Here is a 10,986-nt window from a genome sequence, read left to right as displayed (position 1 = left end):
AATTAATTTCATTAGAGGAATAACTGCTCACGGTCTCTGCTTAAAAGATAAGGTGACCAACAGCCTCCCTAATAACTTTGTATAATACATTTGAAACTATAGAGGTATCTTAATATCAGTAACTTATCACACAAACAGATATTCTCTCTTCTAGAACACTTTTTAACAGAAATAACTGGTTTCACAGCCTCCTGGGATTTGAATGGTGGTTCTACCATTTATGGTTGGGTGACCTAGGATAAATTATTATTTTTTTTAATTTATTTTTTATTTTTGTTTTGTTTTTATCTTTTTTTTTGTTTTTGTTTTTGTTTTGTTTTCTAGGATAAATTATTATACTTAACTTTTCTGAGCTTCAGCTTCTTATCAGTAAATGAGGGGGAGGAGGGCTGTGGTGTGAAGGACCATGTGAGTATCTGTTGCTATTAGCAGTGGTATATGACTTAATCTAATTTTCCAATTTAATTTGATTCTAGTCACTGAACATTTTTATGCTCAATTATGCTTAAAGTAATTTCATTTAAAAGAGAACCATATCCAGAGTGGGTCTTAAGTAGTTTATGAAGCCATGAAAGTGTACCTAAAACCTTAAGTCATTATCCCACCAACAGCAAAGTTTTAGCTTTGGCATATTTGACAACAGAGCTGAAGTATATTGGAGAAGGCAATGGCACCCCACTCCAGCACTGTTGCCTGGAAAATTCCATGGACAGAGGAGCTTGGTAGGCTGAAGTCCATGGGGTCGCTGGGAGTCAGACACGACTGAGTGACTTCACTTTGACTTTTCACCTTCATGCATTGGAGAAGGAAATGGCAACCCACTCCAGTGTTCTTGCCTGGAGAATCCCAGGGACGGAGGAGCCTGGTGGGCTGCCATCTATGGGGTCGCACAGTCGAACACGACTGAAGCGACTTAGCAGCAGCAGCAGCAGCAGCAGCAGCAGCTGAAGTATATGGCCCTATCCTTGTAGGAGAGCTGACATAAGACACTCTAATGCAGTACACAGCATTTCCCAGAGGATATCAGAACTTGGTATGTTAAAAATGATTAATAATGTTAATGAGTATTTAGAACTCTTGGAAGGATAGCTTAATTGCCTACATAATCCTAGGGGGCTAAAAGTGCAATGTAAGAATGGAACCCTGGATTTACTTGAGTAAACTTTTGAAGCCAAGACAATTAAACAAGGACAGGAATCCATGTGCTTCAAAGACATTATTTTAATACTGTTCCATTTTAAAAGTCATCAAGAGCCAAGGGACAGAGGGATTAGGAAGGAAAAAAAACACTACTAATTTACACTGGGGTTGCATCATTGCTTTAAGCATCCTGTCTTTGCTTGTAGACTGAAACTTTGGTACAGAGAAATTAGACTCTCCCTAAATTTCAGGTTAACAGATGTCATCCAGAAGCCATTTGCCCAGTAGGGGGCGCTCCTGAAATACTGATAGAATATGACAGCGGAAAACTCACTTGGAGAAAACAGTACTTAAGGCAGTAATAGGTGAGGGAACCTCAGACCCATGTGGTTTTTAGATTTAAAAAGTCCTAATTCCTTAGATGCATTATCAAAATTATCAGTAAAGGGGTAATTGGACCTGCAGACTTCTTTTTCAGAATTCTCTAAGAAACATAAATTACAGATATTAGCATCTCAGTTGGACATCAAGAAATAGAACAATCACTACCTTGAGGAAACACTCTTATTGAAAAGACAAGTGATACTGCTAAGGCAAAGTTAAATTACAGAAAAGAATTTCAGAAAACATGAAAAGCAGCTCTCAACTCTTAATGTGGGAAGGCACTGCTATTCGATTCGGGGGAGGACTGGGAAACAGGAATGGGGATGACAGGACAAGGTGGGACTCCAGCCGAGAAGTGGCCAAAGAAAAGACCATCTGCAGTGCCAGGCAGCAGCAGTGGAGGCTTCACCCTGGGAAATTTGAAAAAAAAAACAAAAACAAAAACAGATTATGAACAGACATGAACTTCCTATTAAGATACTAGCAGAGGGAGATAAAGAGATTTCAAGCTGGAGAGTGAAATAAGGGAAAAAGCTTAAAATTACTTATTTGACAGTCAGGACATTGTGGAGAAAACTGCTACTGGAGGTAACAAAGAGCTATCTCAGTTCCTGCTATAAATTCTTTATCATTTTCCAAGGTTCCTGCCTGATACTGGTGCCTGCTCTCCTTCCTTTTACACACCTTCTCACCTGTCTACTAAAAATAACAACAGCTAATATTTACTATTTAGGATCTGTTTTCTGCAAGCTATTTTTTTACAGACATTCTCTCACAAAGCAAAACCCAGCCTGGTAAGAAACATCAGTGTTCTACTTGTGACTGATTCACACTGCCATGTGGCAGAAGCCAATACAATATTGTATAGTAATTATCCTCCAATTAAAAAAAAAAAAAAAAGGAAACATAGGGGTCCTTTTGCTGATGAGGAAGGGTAAGGAGCACGCCATTTCTTCACAGCGGTTAAGTGGTGAAACCAGAATCTGATCACTGCACTGTTTAACTTCAACATCAATATTCTTTTATTCCTGTTGTTTAGTCACTAAGTCCTGTCTGACTCCTTGCAACCTAATGGACTACAGCAAGTCAGGCTCCTCTATCCTCCACTATCTCCTGGAGCTCGCTCAAATTCAAGTCCATTAAGTTGGTGATGCTATCTAACCAACTCATCCTCTGCCACCATATTCTCCTTTTGTCTTCAATCTTTACCAGCATCAGGGTCTTTTCCAGTGACTGGCTCTTCACATCAAGTGGCCAAAGTATTGAAGCTTCAGCTTCAGCATCAGTCCTTCCAATTATATTCAGGGTTTATTTTCTTCAGGTTTGACTGGTTTGATCTCCTTGCTTCCAAGGGACTCTCAAGAGTCTTCTTCAGCACCACAAATTGAAAGCATCAATTCTTACCCACTCAGCCTTCTTTATGGTCCAACTCTCACATCCGAACACTGGGAAAACCACAGCTTTCACTATGCAGACCTTTGTCGGCAAGGTGATGGCTCTGCTTTCTAATATAGTGTCTAGGTTTATCATAGCTTTCCTTCCAAGGAGCAAGCATCTTTTAATTTCATGGCTGCAGTCACCATTCACAGTGATTTTGGAGCCCAAGAAAATAGAAAATCTGTCATTGTTTCCATTTTCTCCCCTTCTATTTGCCATGAAGAGACGGAACCAGATGCCACACTCTTCGTTTTTTGAATGTTGAGTTTCAAGCCAGCTTTTTCACTCATCTCTTTCACCCTCATCAAGAGGCTCTTTAGTTCCTCTTTACTTTCTGCCATTAGAGTGGTATCATCTGCATATCTGAGGTTCTTGATATTTCTTCCGGCAATCTTGACTGCAGCTTGTGATTCATCCAGCCCAGCATTTCCCATGATGTACTCTGCATAGAAGTTAAATAACCAGGGTGACAATGTATAGCCTTATCACACTCCTTTCCCAGTTTGGAGCCACTCTGTTGTTCCATGTCCAATTCTAACTGTTGTTTCTTCACATGCATTCAGGTTTCTCAGAAGACTGGAAAGGTGGTCTGGTATTCCTAACTCTTTAAGAATTTTCCATAGTTTGTAGTGATCCACACGAAGGCTTTAACGTTATCAATGGAGCAGAAGTAGAAGTTTTTCTGGAATTCCCTGCTTTCTCCTTGGTCCAGTGACTGTTGGCAATTTGATCTCTGGTTCCTCTGTCTTTTTTAAACCCACCTTGTACATCTGGAAGTTCTTGTTTCATATACTGCTGAAGCCTAGCTTGAAAGATTTTGAGCATTACCTTGCTAGCACGTGAAATGAGGGCAAATGTATGGTGGTTTGAACATTATTTGGCATTGCCCTTCTTTGGGAGTGGAATGAAAACTGACCTTTTCCAATCCTGTGGCCACTGCTGAGTTTTCCAATTTACTGACATACTGACTGTAGCACTTTAACAGCATCATCTTTTAGGATCTGAAGTAGCCCAGCTGGGATTCTGTCATTTCCACTAGGTTTTTTTGTTGTGATGCTTCCTAAGGGACACCTGACTTCACACTCCAGGAGTTCTGACTTTTTACTATGCCTTTAAAATTAAGGGAAGCTGAAGAAGACTACAGATAAATGCTTTGTCTTTCTGAGATTAGCAACCTGTGGAAATTCTATGAATGACTACATTTCATAGTAAAACATCTTCATGATACCTCCCTCTTTTGCTGTTACTCATATCTAGTGGGGAAAAAGCGAAGATTGTGAAAACTAGTCTGCTTAAATATCACTTGTTTTTTTATGTATAAGCTACTCCTTCACACATTAAAGACATAATTATTTAATATCTGCTATCTATTAGGCATGGGGAATCATAATCCAATAGCAAAGGTGGAAAAGATCCTTGAGCTGTCTCAGTATCACACATTTATACACAACAAATAGACAACTGAGCATTTCATTACCTCATACACCACCATCTAACTTGAAGGACAAGATCACTTTTAAAAAAGAGGAATAAACTTTAACTCTATGGAACAATTACTGCATGGTACATTTTGCTAACATGAAAGTGCGGGCTTTTTAGAAAACCTCCTCTTTCTTTAAATTTAAGGTCACTTTAATGCTAGATAATTTCTAACTTTGGTCATATATTCACTAATATACCTTCATAGTGAAAGTGAAAGTGAAGTCGCTCAGTCGTGTCCAACTCTTTGCAACCCCGTGGACTGTAGCCCACCAGGCTCCTCTGTTCATGGGATTCTCCAGGCAAGAATACTGGAGTGGGTTGCCATTTCCTTCTCCAGGGGATCTTCCCAACCCAGGGATCGAACCCAGGTCTCCTGCATTGCAGGCAGACGCTTTAACCTCTGAGCCACCAGGGAAGCCTTCATACAGTAGATGATAAATAGCAGAATGTCAAGTGTATTTGCACCAAGTTGCTAATCTCTTTCCCTAACTAGTGAATGCTTAGTATTATAGATTAATAACGGACTTCCCTGGTGGCTCAGTGGTAAAGAATCTGCATGGCAACGCAGGAGATGAGGGTTCAATTCCTAAGTCAGGAAGATTCCCTGGAGAAGGAAACTGCAACCGATTCCAGTATTCTTGCCTTGGAGATCCCATTAGCAGAGGAGTTTGGCAGGCTACAGTCCATGTAGTCGCAAGAGAGTTAGCTCTAAAGCCACACTCATTGTCAATTACTTGTTAATTCACTTGTAACACTTTACAAAAGACAGAACACATGGCACTTTGCCTTCTTTCTCCTGGTTTCCTGAGAGTCTGACTAGGAGCTAGACTAAGGGTTCTAAATCATATTTGAAAGGGAATATATGCTGCGATGCATGGGGTCACAAAGAGTCAGACACAACTGAGCGATTGATCTGATCTGATCTGATATACAAATGTTCCCATACATATACATAAGACATCTCTAGAAGGTCATTTAAGAGACTCAAACATTGATTCTCTCTGGTAAAAGAACCCAGTGAATAGAAGACTGAGGCTTTTCACTCTCTGGTATCTCGAATGTTGAACTATGTGAATGAATTTTCTGTTCAAAAAATAAAAATGAAGGTTAAAGAATCACATTTGTTGTACCTACTCTCACTTCCAGACTGGACTTCTGCTCAAATGGACTTTGACTTGGGACCACAGTGGCTCTAAGTTTCCTTTGCAGAGATTCAAACAGTCTAATCATACAAAAGAAGAACTGTAGTTCACAACAACGCAGTTTCTCAAAAAAAATTTTTTTTCTCAAACTTTAACCAATGAAAGTAAAAACTGGGGTATTTTCAATTTTGTATTAATGCACATGAGTTCCTGTGGTAGGATTAGTGATAATGACCCTGATTAGCTTACAGCTCTCTACATTCCTCCCTTGGGAAGACCCCTCCCTCTCTCATATAATGCTTCACTATGTGACTAGCTTTGGCCAGCTGGAAAATGGAAAATGTGACTTAGGCAAAGGGTTAAAAAGAGCTTATGTATTGAGACTTCCTACAGGGAACCCTCTATTATGGGAAGGAGCTTCTGCCAGTCTGTGAGATGGTGAAACTTCTGTGGTCACTGCCCAGCTGCCATGGAACTGACTTCCACATTTATAAGTAGGAGTCTCCCTAAACCAAGTAGCCTATACTCTCCAGAGCATAAGTGAGGTGTCCTGAAGCTAAACAGTCCAGCCCCAAAAGACTACCCATTGACAGTTTTCAATGTCTGTTTTGGGGGATGGTTTATTTAAGTGCAAAAGCTAACTGATAAAGTCTACAATATACATTAAGATTCAATTAGAAAACAGAGTGAAGTAAATCTTGGAGCTATTTTAGAAGTTTCTCTTTTACTTAATATGTGTCAGATAGCTTTCATATAAGTAAAATTACATCATTATTTTTAACAGCCCCATTATATTCCATGGTAACATGATTTAGCGTTCACTACTTGATATATATTGTATAAAATTCACCTTAAATGATGACAATCCAAATTAAATTCTTTCCAGGATAATAATGGGGCATTAACAATGATTAACTCACTGCTAATTCTACAGTAGGATCAATTATGTCTGAATTTTCAGATCACATTCACAAGCAACATAGTCCTCACATTCCTCAGGAAAGTTTCTATTTAATAAGTTGACATATTAAAATTTGTTTCCTCTTAAATCTCAACATTACGCTTTTCATTCTACATTTCACCCCAAAGTTACTATCCATCTTCCCTGAAATAGACATACATTCAAGATGACTTAAAGGCTCAGAATTCCAGGACTTACCCAGTGGTCTAGTGGCTAAGATTTAGCTCTCCCAGTGCTGGGGGACCAGGTTTGATCCCTGGTCAGGGAATTAGATTCCACGTGCCTCAACTAAAGATTCCACATGCTACAACTAAGACCCAGCACAGCCAAATAAATAAATAAAAATTCTTAAAAAGACTCAGGATAGCCATCAAATAGCCAAATTCTAGCCACTGTGCCTTATGATAGCTACAGTAGTTAAAACAGGTATTATTCCCTGAGAAATTCACCCACACCAATGTTATCAATTTGTTTCCCTGTTTGTTAAGCAAGAAAGACAATATCTGATGATTCATCTGCATGTCACTATTTCTTCAGCTGAGGATGTGAAGTTTATTAGTTTTGAGACAGAATTTATAGGTTGATCACCTACGCTGAAAAGAAATTTTATTTTTTTAATTTCACTCTTGCTTTACATTAAAAAGATCCATAACATATTTATTTGTATGAAATTTAAATAACATATCTTGAAGAAAATTAGGTGCTTCACTTCTATACTTTATATTTAATTAAAATAAAGCCAAATATTTATACATGCATTTTATTTTGTTTAGATTAGTTTTTTCAAACCAGTAGGTAGCAGAGATTCTCTTCAAAAAGAGTCATATGTGAAATCCACCTAAATAAAGTATAGTTGGGTTCAATCCCTGGTCCAGGAAGATTCCACATGCCGTGGCTCAATTAAGCCCGTGTGCCACAACTACCAAAGTCTGTGCACCCTAGGGCCCGCACACTGCAGCTACTGAGACAGGCGCACCTAGAGCCTGTGTTCTGCAGTAAGAAAAGCCATTGCAATGAGAAGCCCATACACCACGATGCCATAATGAAGAGCAGGCCCTGCTCACCACAACTAGAGAAAGCCCAAGCACAGCAATGAAGACCCAATGCAACCAAAAATAAAAATAAATTATTATTTTTTAAAATGCTAACCTACGAATATTCTTACAAATCAACAGAACAAAATACAAAGCCCAGATATAGACTCAAATACACAGATACATTTATTTATTGCTTTTCAACAACAAATATAAAAGTAGCATTTCAATTCAGAGTGAAAAAGGTGATTCCATAGCTCACCCCTTAAATCATATATAATTCTAAATAGATATGAAAACTTAAATATTTGAAACAAATCTCTAAACGTAATCAGAATAAATCTCAAAAATTGGTCTATTTATATGTGCACACGTGTAATATCTAAGAGTGAGGAAAATCATTCTTCTAAGTAAAAAGAAATCCAGAAATCATTCAGAAAAAAAAAATGGATAAACTAAAATACACAAAAACAAAATGTCTGGCATGGCAAACAAAACAAAAAGCCCAAATAACCTCATGGAAAAAACAGACAACAAATTTGAACAAATAGTTTAAGGAGAAAGGAAATAAAAATGACTCTTTAGTTTATGAAAAAATGCTCAGTCTCAACAGTAATCAAAAAATTAAAACTGAACAGATAATTTTCCATGCAGAAAATTCCAAATAATGTATTCTGATACTCATTCCTTAAGGAGATGGAGCAGGATTCCCCATCCCTTAAGGATGGGCTGTACATAGTAACTGTACATGGTAACTTCTCTCAAACAGTACGATTTGGAAAGGAGACAGGGGAAACCTAAACTTAACAGTGCAGAGACCTTACAAACACTAGTTTAATCAGGTGACCAAGGTCAACGTCAACAGGAATATGGTGCTGACAGTATGTACTCTTTATGTGTGGGTGTATGTGTGTTGATAGTATGCACTCTTGATATGATGTGATGAGAACAGCAATTTACCTCTGTGTTCCTCCTCCCCAAAGGGTTTTCAACACCAATCTAATCATGAGAAAAATAGACAAATTCAAATAGAAGGACTTTTAAACAAAATACCTAACCAGTATTCCTCAAAATAGTCAAGATGATCAAAAACAAGGGAAATCTGAAAAGCTGTCATAGTCAAGACAAGTCTAAGGAGATATGAAAATTAAATGTGAAGTGGTATCCTGGATGGAATCCAGGAACAGGAAAAAGGCTTCAGAAAAACCTAAAGATGTCTGAATAAAGTATGGAATTGAGTTAATAATAATGTATCAACACCGCTTCATTAATTGTAATAAATGTACTGTGCCAGTGTAAGATATTAATTAATAATAAGGAAAATTGGGCAGGGGGTATATGAAAACTATCTTCACAATTTTTCTCTAGTTCTAAAACTATAATAAAAAATAAATTTTATCTTAAAATAAAACATTCTGTACAGATATGGTATTTTCAGTTATTAGATTGGCAATGCTTAAAATTTTATTTTATACTTCTTTGGTGAAAGTATAAAGAAATAGGTGTTTTTATACATTATGAGGTGAGTATATGCATACACTTCTTTATGGAGGGCAATTTGGCAATACATTTTCAGTTAGTATCTCTTCCCTTAGCAATTCCATTTCAAGCAATTTCAAGGAATTTATCATAAAAAAGACTCACGGGATTTTGCCATTTGAAGCAACATGGATGGACGTGGAGAGAATTACGAAAATGAAATAAGTCAGACAGACAAAGACAAATACTGTATGATCTCACTCATGTGTGGAACCTAAAAAAAACCACAAACTAGTGAATATAACAACAAAAAAAGCAGACTCATAAATACAGAGAATAAGTTAGTGGTTATCAGGAGAGGAAAGTGGAAAGAGGCAATATAGGGGTAGAGGGGTAAGAGGTACAAACTACTAAGTATAAAATAAACTACCATGATATATTGTACAACATAAGGAATACAGCCAATATTTATAAATTACTATAAATAGAGTATAACCCTCAAAAACTGTTAATCACCATATTGTACACCTGTAACATAAAATATTGTACATGAACTATATTTCAATAAAAAAGAGATCCACATTTAAAAGAAGCAGTTCATGACAAAAATTTATCATCATTAATTTTATTTTGATCTTTCCTCACTTTATCTTTAGGGTTGCTTTATGTAATACATTCTTTCCAAACATAACCCTAATGATGTTAATATTTAGTCCTAATTCTCTTTCACCAACACGCTCCTTTATTGCCTTTGTAACCCAAGTTGTCCAGTTTGTTTGTCAAAGATGTGAAAGCAAGCCTCTCTCTCCTTCTGAAAATGAATGTTATAATGCCTTTAATGGTCTACTCTTTTTCCTATAAAAGCTCAGTATTGCAAGCAAATTTATTTAAGTGCCAACTATGTGTTAGCTTCTGGATGTTCAAGCTGGTTTTAGAAAAGGCAGAGGAACCAGAGATCAAATTGCCAACACCTGCTGGATCATCAAAAAAGGAAGAGAGTTCCAGAAAAACATCTATTTCTGCTTTATTGACTATGCCAAAGCCTTTGACTGCGTGGATCACAATAAACTGTGGAAAATTCTGAAAGAGATGGGAATACCAGAGCACCTGACCTGCTTCTTAAGAAACCTATATGCAGATCAGGAAGCAACAGTTAGAACTGGACATGGAACAACAGACCAGTTCCAAATGGGAAAAGGAGTACATCAAGGATGTATATTGTCACCCTGCTTATTTAACTTATATGTTGAGTACATCATGAGAAACGCTGAGCTGGAAGAAGCACAAGCTGGAATCAAGATTGCCGGGAGAAATATCAATAACCTCAGATATGCAGATGACACCACCCTTATGGCAGAAAGTGAAGAGGAACTAAAGAGCTTCTTGATGAAAGTGAAAGAGGAGAGTGAAAAAGTTGGCTTAAAGCTCAACATTCAGAAAACGAAGATCATGGCATCCAGTCCCATCACTTCATGGCAAATAGATGGGGAAACAGTGGAAACAGTGTCAGACTTTGTTTTTTCGGGATCCAAAATCACTGCAGATGGTGATTGCAGCCATGAAATTAAAAGATGCTTACTCCTTGGAAGGAAAGTTATGACCAACCTAGATAGCATATTCAAAAGCAGAGACATTACTTTCCCAACAAAGGTCCATCTAGTCAAGGCTATGGTTTTTTCAGTGGTCATATATGGATGTGAAAGTTGGACTGTGAAGAAAACTGAGCACCAAAGAATTGATGCTTTTCAATTGTGGTGTTGGAGAAGACTCTTGGGAGTCCCTTGGACTGCATGGAGATCCAACCAGTCCATTCTAAAGGAGATCAGTCCTGGGTGTTCTTTGGAAGGACTGATGTTGAAGCTGAAACTCCAGTACTTTGGACACCTCATGAGAAGAGTTGACTCATTGGAAAAGTGTCTGATGCTGG

General features: G+C 37.7%; 1 protein-coding gene across 2 annotated transcripts in view; it reads right to left on the bottom strand.

Annotated features, from left to right (window-relative positions):
- Positions 1 to 1,197: 1,197 nt before the first annotated feature.
- The window catches only part of DPPA2 (developmental pluripotency associated 2), a 38,152-nt gene continuing 28,363 nt past the window's right edge, over positions 1,198 to 10,986 (bottom strand). For both annotated transcript variants that reach the window (XM_086320763.1, XM_086320744.1), the window contains one exon: positions 1,198 to 1,934. The gene's annotated coding sequence lies outside the window, so the exon portion shown is untranslated. The remainder of the gene's footprint in view (positions 1,935 to 10,986) is intronic.

This window comes from Bos grunniens, chromosome 1, assembly GCF_055505025.1.
Source record: "Bos grunniens cultivar Pamir isolate PY7600 chromosome 1, Bosgru_T2T1.0, whole genome shotgun sequence".
Classification (NCBI taxonomy): domain Eukaryota; kingdom Metazoa; phylum Chordata; class Mammalia; order Artiodactyla; family Bovidae; genus Bos; species Bos grunniens.
Note: the sequence above shows the minus strand (reverse complement) of the source record. Positions and strands in the feature narration are given on the sequence as shown.